This window comes from Pinus tabuliformis, chromosome 3_1 (assembly GCF_031772625.1).
Source record: "Pinus tabuliformis cultivar Carrire ecotype Pingquan chromosome 3_1, CPIR1, whole genome shotgun sequence".
In the NCBI taxonomy this organism is placed as follows: domain Eukaryota; kingdom Viridiplantae; phylum Streptophyta; class Pinopsida; order Pinales; family Pinaceae; genus Pinus; species Pinus tabuliformis.
Genome location: NC_142301.1, coordinates 312294092 through 312309352, shown reverse-complemented (window position 1 = coordinate 312309352; position 15261 = coordinate 312294092).

The window sequence follows — 15261 nt, the reverse complement described above, 5'->3', positions numbered from 1 at the left end:
TCCATGTTATTATGGTTGACATCAATGCTAACACACTTGCTAACTATCAGGTAATTCCAACTGCCCAACACATCTCCCAGCATGATTGTTGACATTAATTCCAACACACTTGCTACCACCATTCAAACAATGCCAATTGTCCAACAACATTCTTAAAATATTTTAGCGGAATCGGACCAACATGTCTAGCATGACATTCTTGAGGGATTTTAGACAACTCCCCATGAATAGCAATGTTCTTTGTGGTGTCTTTCCCTGCCTTCCAAGTATGTGGGCCTCTAACCTCTAGCCTCCTAATCCTATGTATAGAATATAGGAGGTGCCTTAGTGGGTCTTCCCTTTCATATGTCTTGTTCAACTTGTTGATGCTAGCCAACATCAGAGACAAAGTATGCCTAGTAGGTGAACTAGCAAAGATTTTATCCAGCTCTCATGTGATCCATCTGGGCCCTAACATCCTCAATTATGATACTAGGTATAACGTCGTTCCATAGAGGGATAGACGCAACACTTTGATCCTTTCCTTCACCCTACTTAGGGTTTGCAAATCATATATATATATATATATATATATATATATATATATATATATATATATATATATATATATATATATATATATATATATAACAAACTAGAAGCATAATAACATATACATTAAATTCAAACACATCAATTGAAGACAATTTCAAGACATAAACACAAAGTTTAATGAGGATTTAAAATGCAAGATGTATACTTGCAACAAGTGAAGAAGGTCCATTATATGTAGCAAGATCATCAACAAAGTTAGAATCGCTACCTCTGATACTCTAACTTGTGTCGGAGGGAGGATCTATGAGTGGAACAAACACTCTAGTATGGCTATGTGATCTAGCCCGACCATGTATAACAAATCCCCCAACACTTCGATGGGCTACGATTGGGGGGTGTATGGGAGATGGCTTTGCAAATTACATATAATACATATAAACTAATCCAAGAAAAAAATGTTGATGTAGAAATATTGTTGACAAGAAAACCATTTATAAACTCATATAGAATAATCTAGACTAAAGTCCTAAACTAAATAGAGTATCTATTTTGATAAATTATCAACCAAAGTATTGAGTTCCATGTAAACACAATCGAAAAATGTGATTGAAATTTTAACTTACACTTTTTCCCATTTATAAATAATGCATTTTATTCATAGAGCAGAAATATGTAAATATATGTAAACTTTTGAAATAAACATATTTGCAAAACTAATAAAACTTCATGCCAACCAAATACTCCATAAGACAAGTTCTTATAATGTTTGATTTTTACATGACATGTACTAGGTGCAAGCACATGAAGACAATGTTTATCATATGACATACTACATAATGAAACAATGTTTATGGTACGACTCACTACATAATTAAATACTATGGTACAAATTAGAAAAGAGTCAAATTTCTTATATGTTCACATTAAATGCACTTTTCATCATGGATTTAATGTATTTATCAATGATGCACTATTGAAACTTACATATATATGTCGTTACACTTCCTAATTTGTATTTAACTATATAACGCAACATAACACACACACACACATACATATATAATTTCTTATTTGATTTAATAGAGGTTCACCATGAGTAACCATATTCATTATGTCAATTTAAAGTTCCTAATTTATTTATTTATTGGAGCTCTATAGTTTAATTTTTTTTCTGTTTTGAAATTTTTTTAGGCATATTTCTAATCAAATTTGTTCAAAATTTAAATTGCATTTTTAAAAACAGGAACTCAAAGTTTTTTGAAAATTTATTTCACTAAAATCCTAAAAAAAACCTTAAAACATAAAATAATTAAAATAAAATTTACCATATAAAATATTTATAATAAACATGTTGATATTACAGAAAACGTATACAATGAAAAAAAAAAAAAAATTGAATTATAGTTTTTTTGTGTTTTTAAAGGGTTTTCTGATCCAAGTGGATATTAGTGGCCACTCGCCTATTCCACCTAGACCTCCATTTGGGTTCATCTGTTTCCTTATTTATTTTAGCATTTATTGTTTTAGCAATTTTTAGGGTCTTGAACTTCGGGAGCAGTTTTGACCCCCTAAACGAAATTTTTTTGAGGTCCGAAGCGGGCTCATAGTCATAAGTGTACTCAAAGAGACATTTACAATAAGGTATCTTATGCACTGAACGAAGACAATATGACCGAGTTAGAACCTTGGGAAGTTGGCTACCCAACTAACCCCAACAAGACCCACAAACTCTTGTCATTACATCTCTTGGGTTAGGGTTTTGGATGCTTAGGGTTTTACCTTGTTTTTCAATAATAAATAGGCCCTTGAACCTCACTATAACATAGTTCAAAGGCATGTAGCCTCCACATCTCTTCTCATAGATAAGCTACCATGCCCAAGCTAGTTTATTTCCATTACGTTTGTAAGCATATTTCAGTATTTTGATATTAATGAAATGAAGTGTTATTTCTACTGCATCTTTGTATTTATGGTTATATCTATAATTTTTTGTGTTCCTGTTTAAGTTTGGATCATTGGTATTAGAGCAATCTATTGAAAAGTGTGCAACAAGAAATGCTAAATTTAGAAAGTGATAAAAATAGAACTGCTAAAAATAGCACTTCTAAAAATAGCAGTTTGGCCAATGAACATTTTGGCCACCTTGGGTGAGAGGTGAAACTGCTAAAAATAACATCTTCTAAAAATAGAATTTCTAGGTCCCTTCCTATTTATAGTAGTCCTATCTATAGGAAGTAAAATTGAATTTGGTCTTACCAGCAGTTTGGAATATTAATTAATTAATTCTCCATGAGTTAATTAGTTATGGAAAAGCAAACTTGAAGTCTTTGTGAGAACATGCAATTATTTCTCCACTAATTGGGGAATGTGTCCTTGATTTTCTCCACTGATTGAGGAATTAAGGATGAGTTCTATATTGAGAGAATCAGTTGACTTAGTTTAACTTAGTCAAGTCTAGTTAGATTAATTTAACAAGTTGTTAAATTAATGAAATATAGTTTGTTGATGCTTGCATGCATGTGACGACTATTATTTTCAAATAACTATGTATTCACTGATGGATAATTGATGCATGTCAGTTCAGACAGAGACCCAGTTGAGATCAGAGAAGGGATAGTGTACTATCAGTTGGATGAATATTTTTCCTATAAAGGAAGCTCATCGATGATGAGGATTTATCTCCTTCAGGTTTGTGTAGTTAGATCATAGGTTAGTGAGTGTGTGAAGAGGCCAATTCACACATGTGGCAGCACTAGACCCCAAGGAAACTACACAAGGAAATAGGAGGCCTAAAGGGCAGAGGAGAAGGTTTGTGAGAAGCCTTTGACTGTCTATGAGTAGCAGAGGGATTGTACTAAGAGCTGGATAGCTTCCGAGCTAAGGCTTTGTGTAATCTGAACTATATTTCCACTTGTATGATAATACAGAGATGAGGTTTTAGGCAGGTGCTTTCCATGGGTAAATTCTTCTGTGTTATGTGTGATTGATTCCTTCTTATCAGTTATATGTGTTCTTATTGATGTTGCTCATGGTTGATTAAGCTTCCGCTAAATTGTTTGTAGAAGTAGATCAAGTGTTTTGCTTTAGTACATTGCATTACCAGGTGATCTACAGGTGGGAAAGTTCTACATGGTATCAAAGCTATTTGATTTGTAGAAAAATTCTACAAAATCCTACACAATCTGCTCTTTCTTTTTTTTTCTTTGCATGTCTCCAAAAAGGTCAGGGTATAAGGAGTTAGAGCTCGAACTGGTTGAACCTTTGCAAGACTAGCCTCAAAAACCCCAATGGCTTCTTATGGCCAAAGAAAAGAAAGATGAGGGGGAATGAGATCCTTTTAAAATATTTCTTGAGGAATATCTCAAGCGATAGAGGAATGCGATGATGGATAAATTTTCTCAGATCCTCTGAAGACTATGCACATACGACTCATCTTCATCCAGCAGCCACTCTGGAGGCACCACCCCTTTTAAGGTATGAGTTAACTTTGATATTCCCATATTTGAGGGCCAGATAGATGTATACGCCTTAGATAAATGGTTGAACCTGTTGGAAGGATATTTTTTAGTTCATGACTTTTCCAGTCGGGAAAATATTACTTTTGCACTTCTCAAAGCTACCCCACACGTCAAGGACTAATGGGAAACCTACTGTGAACAAAAGGACGAGAGGGAATCCTCACTGTTTTCAGCCACACCCACTTGAGATTCTTTCTAAGACACCATCAAGGAACAATATTACCCCGTCGATAGCTATGAAGATAAATACATAAAGTGGACCACGCTACCGCAAGGAAGGGACCAAGATGTGTTGGAGTTCACAAATGTTTTCCATACCCTCTACACGAAGTTGGGTATCAAGGATTCTAAGTGGAATTCGGTACTCAAGCATCACGACTGTCTACTGATCTAAATTTAAACAGGAATGCAACAAATTATAGATATAACCATAAATACAAAAAGGCAATAGAAATAACACTTCATTTCATTAATATCAAATACTAAAATATGCTTACAAACAAAATGGAAATAAGACTAGCTCGAGCGATGTTAGGTTATCTCTGAGAAGAGATGTTGTGGTTGTTAGTGTCAGGCTTGTTTCCCTGTAACCAATGATAAAATATGCTTTTACCAAGTCTGTCAAGAGTCTCAAAGTCAAATTTTACCATGTCACTAGGTTTACAGAGTAAAATTTGGTTACTGTTTAGTTGGTCTAGGAATCAGTTTAGTCTTTTGGGAAAGTCACATATGCTGGTCACCTATCTCATTCAGATGAAGGTGTCATAATAAAAGAAATATTTTCCTTATATCAGTCATCATCATCATTCCATTTAGTTTTAGGTTTTTTCATTAGGTCATTAGGGTTTTCAAGGTCCATCATTATCATGTGTAAATCCAACATTGAATAAAGCATGACAAGCAGCTCTTTGACATTAACTTGTTGAGTTTTCACAAGTTCATCATGATTTCAGTTTGAAAGGCTCCAGGAGAAGAAGTTCCAGTGTTCAAAAAGTGAAAATACAGCCCAGGTTTCATCTTTCTAAGGTGACTCAGTTTTAAAAGTGAAAAATCAACTTTTCAAAAGGTTTGTGGGGCCCATTTATTTTCAAAGAGGAAATTAACTTGCCTATATAAATAAAAAATCCCCAAATTCATTTTCTTTTTCCTCTTATTCTTCCTTGTGCATCGAGCTCTCCCTTCCATTGGTGGGAAAACCTCAGGTTTTTAGGAAAAATTAGCAAAAAACTCCAGGCGCTGCGCTTCTGAGGTCGGCGTTGCGCTTCTGGACACTACGCTGCACTTCTAGATACTACGCCGTGCTTGTGCCAGAGCAACTCAAAATTGCTTAGAACTCACCCAATTCGAAATTTATATCTTGCAAATTGTTTTTCTTGCAAACCTAGACCCATCTGCAAGTAAGTACATCATCTTAATCACCTTTTTGTTTTGTGAGATGAATTCAAAGCTAAAGATTTCTTCATTTAGGGTTTCTAGTGAATTTGTCATGAAATGATGTTAGGGTCGATGATGGTCATCTAGTTTTCATGATTTTAAACATGTAAAACCTCATCCTACACCTCTACACATGTTTAATATACATCATGAACCATTGAACCAAATACAAACCACTAAATTAGTTCACCAAAAATGACACCCTAGCTCATTTCTATGGAATTTGGACAGTTTTTCTAGAAACCCTGTTTTTCCTTTTTCACAAATACATCATTCCTTCACTTCACCTCCTTTCATCTTCATAATTTTTTCATAGCCCATATCCACCTCCCACAATTCCCCTTGCCATTTTTTCCACTCCACCTACCCATCATTTCATTTTTCACTCATCCCTCACTGTTTTTTCTCATTTTCCTGCTGTTAGGGTTTCTGTCATGATGGAAGGAGACTCTTCACCAAAAAGGAAGAAACAAAAAAAGGGAGAAAAATTCTTAGATATGAACCATCCAACTGTAATGAGATCAATTCATCACCCTTTATCAAATAGTGCTTTGAAGATGTGAATTGTCTAGATTTTTGCAAAAGGGTGTGTGAAGTAGATTTCCATGAGTAGTTGACAGATTGGGTTGCTACTCATTTCAAAGCTAAAAGTGCCATTATTGCTGGTGTTGAGTTCACATTTTCAGTGGCTTCTATTTCACTTACTACAGGGATACTAGATCATGGTGAATACTGGTTCAAGGGGATGAACCTAAATCTTGTACATTATAGATCATTCTTGAAAACACCATACAGGGAAGCCCATACTCATATTATACCTTTTAGGTACCTGTTGGAGAAGTATGCTCCATTGATGAAATTTATCATGAAATTCTTCACATGTGAAGGAAGGTTCTCTAGACTATATGCCTATCAAATTCGGCTTCTAATCCACTTTACAACTAAGAAACCTCTAAACATGTGAAACTATCTATGCAAGAGATTTTCCAAGATGTCAGAGAAGGTACAGGTGAAGAGAAAAGAACACTATCCTAGTCTCTTTCATCATAGTCTGATCAAGACTGTAGTGCTTCATCAACTTGCAGAGAAGAATATGACATGGGAATCTTTCTTGGAGACAGCTTTGAAATGGCATGAATCCAATGTGGCAGTTCAACATTCTAACATGCCAACACAACAAATGGAGATTGGGTCCTCAAGAAGATCAGTGGAAATTCCTAAAGCACCTAAACCTGAGGTGACTAGGATGTACAAAAGAGGAAAGAGGCTTGTGTTTGCTTCTCATGGTGAGAAAGGGGCCAAGCCTTCTACATCAGCAAAACAGGGACCACTAATGCAGGATAAAGATTTGGTTGAGCATGAGTTGAGTTGGTTGACTTAGAAGCATAAAATGAGACTTCAAACATGCAGCAGATCATCAAAGAAAATGATTCTCATATCATAGAACTCATGGATAACATGGCAAGGGCAAGATTTGTCATTTCATTCTTAGAACAAGAAAACAGTCAACTGAAGGCAAAACAACTAATCATGGAAAAGGAGAAATCTAAACTATTGCAGCAAGCAGGCAAGCACAAAGCAGTCTTGGAAATCAATGAGCCTGAAGGAACTCAATAACAAGGTAATATAAATAGGCGAAGAACCAAAGGGCTTAAGATTGCATTAAAAGAGTAAGAAAAACACATCTTACTGGATGAGGAACTAGAGTTAGAAGGCAGAATTGCCTTAGAAGTCAATCAAGACAGAGAGTACTGGTTAGACAAGGTCAATCACAACTTAGAGAAGCTTCTAGAGAAGTCCAATAGAGACAATCAGCTACTAAGGCATATGGTACATCATTACCAGGCCCTGAATATGATTTGCAATGTCAAGGTCAAACAACGTGAAAACAAGCTCAAAGAAGCCCTAAAAGACCAAAATGATAAAGGAAACTTAGAGATTCTTGTTGAAGCATCCATGAGAGATTAATGTGCCTCATTTTATAGCTCTTGAAAAATTTTGAAGAAATTCTGATCATTTTTGGTTTTTTGGAAATTTTAGTGCCTTGTGCAGAAATTTGGCCAGTCACAGAAGTGCAACACCTTGGCACTGGGCTTTTTCCTCGGGCACTCAAATCAGGAATGGATTACATTTCTGGAAAGCCCTTAGCATCCTATCAAAACCAATTTCTTCATATTTCCATAGGGGGCCTAAATTTTGAGAAAAAAAGGGAAAAATTCGTAAAAAATAAGCTTTCTGGACCTCTTTTTGACAGGCATTGCGCTTCTGGAGTGACCTTGGGAGATGGGATTTTTGAAGGCCTTCCCATGAGTCATTTTAAAAAATTCAAGGTTTTCTGGAAATGAGACTTGAAAATATCGTTGGTCGTTCTTTCAAATCTTCATTTGGACCTCAGGAAGGCACCTTAAATTGGGCTCACAGTCAGTGTTGCGCTTCTGCAATTTCTTGTGTTTTTATTTTAAATTTCACTATGTAAATTTCCTATTTTTCAGTTTGACTTGGTCAAAGTCAAAACTCTTGATGTAATTGAAATTGTTTCGAGTTTAGATGATGTAAGCATGAGTAAATGGACATGGTAGTTTGTTTTTGATGTTTAATAAGCCTCATTAAGGAAGCAAAATCCAAAACAAAGTCTCCAAGAAGTGTTTGTGTTTTACCTTCTCACTCTCACCTGTTGGTTGAGAGAATCTTGGAATTAGTTCCACCACCTCGGAATTTGACTCCTGAAGGTGGGGAGGTGATCTAATTTATTCTATATGTATCATTTCTCTTTCAGAGTGAAAGGTTGGAATTTTGTGGAGGAGGCTTGTATGTTATGATCTTTTCAGCTAATACAGGAGCATTTGCAGTTATTTTTCAGGAACTCTAGTTCTGTGAGTATATGGTGTTTTTTACTCTTTCTATCAGTTTCTATTGGATAAATCACATTTATTCACATGATTTGTCTTATTTCTACGAAATACCTTGCATTTAAATAGACAGGATTCTTGATTTCAAGCTCTGTTTATGTGGTGTTCATAGTTGTGTTTATTTCTTCTAAAGCTAATGAAATCATACTTACATATGCTCATTAGTCTCTTCAAAACTTTCTAATCTATACTACATTGACAAAATTTCAAGTATACCATAGCCTAATGATACCTAGCTCCTTTCTATACTTGTCTCTGCATTCCTAAAGCCTAGACCTATCACTTGCTCTAAACCCTAGCCCAGCGAACCTTAAAATCTCAAATTCACAAATACACAAACAAACTTGCATATCTAGACTAAAAACTTTGTTCTTTAAATCTATTCATTGATAAAAATTTGAGAGATCCCTCTCTGGCTTATTAGGGTTAGCTACTAAGCTAAAAGTGGTTTGAGGTTACCTTTTTCGATCTCCTCCTCAGCCTGGGCAATTGTAGAGGATAACAATGGCTACATGCCTCTGAACTATATTACAATGAGGCTCAGGGGCCTATTTATTATTGAAAAACATGAGAAACCCTAAACAACCAAAACCATAACCCCAAGAGATGTAACGCCAATATTTTGTGGGCCACGTTGGGGTTAGTTAGGCAACCAACTTCCCAGGGTCATAACTTGGTCATGTTATCTACATTTGGCGCGTATGATACCTTCTTGGAAAGTTCTCTCCAAGTAATACAATATTTTTCATAGTCCCCTTCCTTTAGCTACAGGCCTACAGTGGACCTCAAAAAAACTATTGAAAATGGCAATAAGAAATGCTAAAAATAGAAGTGCTAAAAATAGCAGTTTGGGTACCAATGCTGGATTGGGCAACAATGAATGAAAAATGGAAGTGCTAAAAATAGAATTTCTATTTTTAGCAATTCATGATGGATTCCTACTTTTAGTCAGTCCCTGGACTAAAATAGGAAGTAAAATTCGAATTTGAATTTAACAGCTGTTTGAAAATAAATTAATTAATTCTCCATGAGTTAATTAGTTGTGAAAAATCAAACATGAAGTCTATGTGAGGACATGCAACAATTTATCTATTAATTGAGGAATTTATCCATCAGTTAAAGAGATAAGGATGAGTACTAATTTGAGTAGTAATTAGTTGGCCCAGTTAACTGAGTCAAGTCCAGTGATATTTGATTTAAATAGTTTGTTTAAATTAAGTAAGTTCAGTTAGTTAACGCATGCTTGCATATAACTGCTGCACTTCAGATAACTGAAGATTCTCTCATGAATAACTCATGCATGTCAATTCAGACAGAGACCCAGTTGAGATCAAAGAGGGGACAATGTAATATCAATTGGATGAATATTTTTCCTATAAAGGAAGCTCATCCATGATGAGGATTTATCTCCTTCGGGACTGCGTAGTTGGATCAGAGGTTAGTGAGTGTGTGAAGAGGCCAAATCACACAAGTGGCTACACTAGACCTGAATCAAAAATGTGCAAAGAAATAGGAGGATTGGAGGGCAAACCAGAGGTTAGATAGAGGCCTTTGACTGTCTATGAGTAGCAGAGGTATTACAGAAAGTGCAGGATAGCTTTTGAGCTAATTCTTTTTGTAATATTGGCTATATTTCCACTTGTATGATAATACAGAGTTGGGGTTTTAGGCTGAGGCTTTCCTCGGGTTATATCTTCTGTGTTATGTGTGATTGATTCCTTCTTATTAGTTATATGTGTTCTTATTGATTTTGCTCATATTTGATTAAGCTTCCGCTAAATTGGTTGTAGAAGTAGATCAAGTATTTTGCTTTAGTATATTGCATTATCAGGTGATCTACAGGTGGGAATTTATACATGGTCTCAGAGCACAGATGATCAAGGAAGAACAATATACAAGAAGGGATAAATTGAAGTTTGTGATTCCTGGATATATAAATTTAGTTCTTATCACATCTCTATTTCACCTATGGCATTCTATGGTTTGAGACTAGAATATGCCCTTAATGGCAGTTTGAATTATATAGCCTAGAAGGATCGCATGGAAGCAGTACTAGAGGATAATGGTCTAAAGGAATTCATTGATCGAGAAGTCCTCAAGCCGACTGGTGCTGCTAAATAGGCGGAATGGAAGAAATGTGTAGCTAGAGAAAGGAGAATCTTTCTGGAGGGAGTTCGAGATCACATAGTCTCGAGTCTCCATGGGAAGGAGACACCATTTTCAATGTGGAAAACATTGAAAGATCTATATCAGAATAGCAGTGATCAGAGGAAGCTGGCACTAAAAGACAAGCTTCGGAAGATCAAGTGTGAAAAGGGTGACACGATCTCTATGTATCTGAACAAGCTCACCACATGCAGGGATGAGCTTGGAAGTGTAGGGATCGCGATAGCTGATGATGACATGGTGAGTCTTGCACTCCTCGGTCTTCCTAAGAGCTGGCATAGCTACCAGGACTCGGTTAATGGAAGAGAGAAACTGCCAGATTGGGAATGACTTTGGTCGGATTTGATGCAAGAGGAGATAAGAAGAAGCACTAGAGATGGTTCTTCATCCATCTAGGATGAAGAAAACTGTGCCTTAACGAGTAAGTTGAAGAAGGGGAAGGAGAAGGTTTCTCATTTTGAATCTAGTTCTTCCCATGGTGGGAAGAAGTTTGACAAATCGAAAGTGTGATGCTTTAGTTGTCATGAGGTGGGCCATTTTGCTACAAATTGTCCACTGAGGAAATCCAAGAAGGGATCCATGGAAGGATCAAAAGGTGAGGCACTGGCCTCATAGTTTGAGTTGGATTTCACACTGTTCGCATGCATGGTTTCATCCATGGTGGGAAGTGGTTGGTTTATTGACATTGGAGCTTCTTTCCACATGATCGGCGACAAGAGTTTGTTTAGTACTTTGGAGGAGAAAGATCTCCAGATACTCATAATGATGGGTAATGATGAAAAGTACAGTGTCTCAGGTGTAGGCACAGTTATTTTTCAAAGGGAGCACGGAGCTCACCTTACCTTAACCGATGTCAAGTATGTACCAGGACTGAAGAGAAACTTGGTGTCGATTGTGATGCTGGAAGACAGAGGCTATGATGTAGTCTTCAGTAAGGGAAAGGTTTCCTTAGACACATCACCACTAAACAGGTGAAGCAGATCGGTTCACGGGTCAAGAACCTGTATGCTCTTGAGGTTCAAGATGCATGCAAAGCCTTGAGCAACAAGGGAACTGATGGAGACTTGGTGGTTGAGAGGGAGAGTACATTACCTCTCAACATGCAGCCACAGAAGAAGTCTTAGACAATTGTGGAGGAGCCACGATTGGAGAAGTAGCTTCAAGAAGTTGTGGAGCAGCCACAATTAGAGAAGTTGAGAGGAGATCGAGTAGAGACATCTTCTCATGTAGAGACCTCCAATAGGGGGAAACTTCGAGCCAGGTGGGTAGAGAGATCACATGCATACATGCCTCCAGGTAGGAGGTGGGGCGATGTGGAGTGATCGTCCCAAGGAGGAGGGGCAGGATCCTTGAGGTACCCAACCTCTTTGATTCGACTTTGCTACAGGAGCCCCGATGAGGAGTAGCAGGACTAACTAATTGGGTAGAGACAGATGTGGATGGAGTGGCAGAGAGAGCTACAATGCAGGAGTCTTAGGACTGTGTAGAGCTAGCAGGCTGCAACAATGCGAGAGGCACATGAGTGTTGCACCAGTGCAGGATGGCACAGAGAGGTGTGCAACGGTGCAAGATGCATGGAGTGTTGTAGCAGCTCAGAGGTCAGAGAGGGAGCACTTGTCAGTAGCAGGTAGAGCTTCAACATCAGAGTATGTTTCTAGCCCAACAGAGAGGTCAGTGGGGAGTTTTTTTTTGTTCCGAGAGTTGCTGGAGCAACCACACTTGGTAGAAGTGTTGCATGTAGAACATTTCAAAGTTACAGGATCGGGTTTGAGTTGAAGCCTTTCTTGTTGAGAGGGAGTGTTGAAAATGGCAACAAGAAATGCTAAAAATAGAAGTGCTAAAAATAGCACTACTAAAAATAGCAGTTTGGGTACCAGTGCTGGATTGGGCAACAGGGAATGAAAAATGGAAGTGCTAAAAATAGAATTTCTATTTTTAGCAGTTCAGGATGGATTCCTATTTTTAGTCAGTCCCTAGACTAAAATAGGAAGTAAAATTTGAATTTGAACTTAACAGCTGTTTGAAAATAAATTAATTAATTCTCCATCAGTTAATTAGTTGTGAAAAATCAAACATGAAGTCTATGTGAGGACATGCAATAGTTATATTTGACTTAAATAGTTTGTTTAAATTAAGTAAGTTCAGTTAGTTAATGCATGCTTGCATATAACTGCTGCACTTCAGATAACTGAAGATTCTCTCATGAATAACTCATGCATGTCAGTTCAGATAGAGACCCAATTGAGATCAAAGAAGGGACAGTGTACTATCAATTGGATGAATATTTTTCCTATAAAGGAAGTTCATCCATGATGAGCATTTATCTCCTTCAGGACTACATATTTGGATCAGAGGTTAGTGAGTGTGTGAAGAGGCCAATTCACACAAGTGGCTGCACTAGACCCCAATCGAAATTGTGCAAAGAAATAGGAGGCTTGGAGGGCATACCAGAGGTTAGATAGAGGCCTTTGACTATCTATGAGAAGCAGAGGTATTACTAAGAGAGCAGGATAGCTTTTGAGCTGATTCTTTTTGTAGTAATGGTTATATTTCCACTTGTATGATAATACAGAGTTGGGGTTTTAGGTTGAGGCTTTCCCCGGGTTATATCTTCTGTGTTATGTGTGATTGATTCCTTCTTATCAGTTATATGTGTTCTTATTGATGTTTCTCATATTCGATTAAGCTTCCACTAAATTGGTTGTAGAAGTAGATCAAGTATTTTGCATTAGTATATTGCATTATCAGGTGATCTACAGGTGGGAATTTCTACAAAAACATCGTTTAGGGGGTCAGAACTGCTCCAGAAGTTTAGGACCCGAAAAAACTATTAAAAATAGTAAATGCTGAAATAAACAAGGAAACAAATGAAACTGACTGGAGGTCTAGGTGGGATAGGTGGGTGGCCACCAATATCCACTTGGATCATTCCTCCCCCTTAGGAGTCAATGGTCCCCATTACGTGCAGAGCCTCCATGAGGTGAGGAAATTTATGTTGAACCTAGTCTGAGGTAAGCCACTTGCCTTGGTGCAGGAGTTGGCCAGCTTTGACAACCCGATATAGTTGGATCTTTTGTTGGTGAGTGTTCTTGACCCATATGTCTATAATCCAATCAGTTGTGGCCTATTCCATATATTCTGGGTTTAACTCTATTGATGTGAGTTGTTCTGCAATGTTTGATGTGTCCAACAATGGTGTGAAGTATGGTCGAAGGAAATCCACATTGAACACTAGGTGCAGGCCAAGGAATGGGGTAATTCTAAGGTCAAAATAATTGTCTCCTGCAACCTTAGTAATGGTGTAAGGATCATATCGAAGTGGTCTGAGCTTTTGATGGGCTCTGGCAAGGCATTCTTTCTGCAAATGCCACTAGACTTTGTCACCCACCTAAAACTTGTGTGGCATGAGATGTTGATCATGTCGCTGCTCGTACTTGGAATTTGACTTCTCCAAGATGTCATGAACCTGCTAGCAGATGTGTTGGATGTGTTCAATAAATTTGGTCGCCTTATCATCCTCAGACAGTACATGTGTGGATTTTGTTTGCGTACGCATGAGACATGGCAACATCAATCAGACATTATGGTTAAAATCTTAGACCCACTTGAAAGGGACTACGATAAGTCGAGCTAGGGAGAGCTCTATTATAACTATGTTGCACATATGGAAGAATCTCATCCCAGGTTCGAGGATGCTTGGATTTGTACATGTGGTGTATGTGCACTATCATCCTATTGACGACCTCCATCTGGCCATCAGTTTGGGGATGGAAGGCAGTCGATTTGGTGAGCTTGATGTCCAATATTGTCCAAAGGCTTGACCAAAATGAGCTTAGGAACCTGTTATCCCAATCTGAACAATGTAAACTTTGAAATGGGAACTATAAACTCAAAACGGGAACTCTGGCCAAAAAACCCCAAAAAAACATCAAAAACAGTGCTAAAAACGAAAAGTGTGTATACTGGAACGATGTTTTTATTTTTTAGGCATCAATTTTGAACATGTTTTAAAAATGGCAGTGACTACGAAATTTACTATGAAATTTTCGTGCAAAATATAGCTTCAAAATGAAAGTGATGATACTGGAACAATGATTTTTTTTTGGTCAATTTTCAAAATCTTTACAAAATGCTAATAAAACCAAATTTTTATGTCTCAAACAAAGTTGTTTATGAGGAAAAAACACATTAATGTTTTTGGTAGAATATCATTTTTCTTTCCTAAGTATAAATTTAACATGTTTTCAACCATAACATGCTAGATACAAAAGAAATTGAAATTTTTTCAACTATAAAATTAAAAAACCATGACATTATGAACAAATTACATCACTAAATGAATTCAAAAGTCATTATTTGTATACTGAATAAAACATACATTATATCTCTAATTTAATATTGCATTGTAGATATTTTAAACAATAAAATTTATCATAATTAAGACATATGATCCAACAACATAAAAATGCCTCATAAGTTCTCATTTAACACGATATGGAAAACATTAATTTTATTTGAAGATACAATGCATACATCAGTTATATAAACTATCTTAAACAATTATTCAAAATCACCCATATTTTCTTGCACACCATCAGAATTAACATCTTCAGATGAGTGACTGGATGCTGACGAAGATGTTCCATATTCTTCTCTTTCATCAACTAGTGCCCCATCTGAGTCCACATGCATGCCCAACA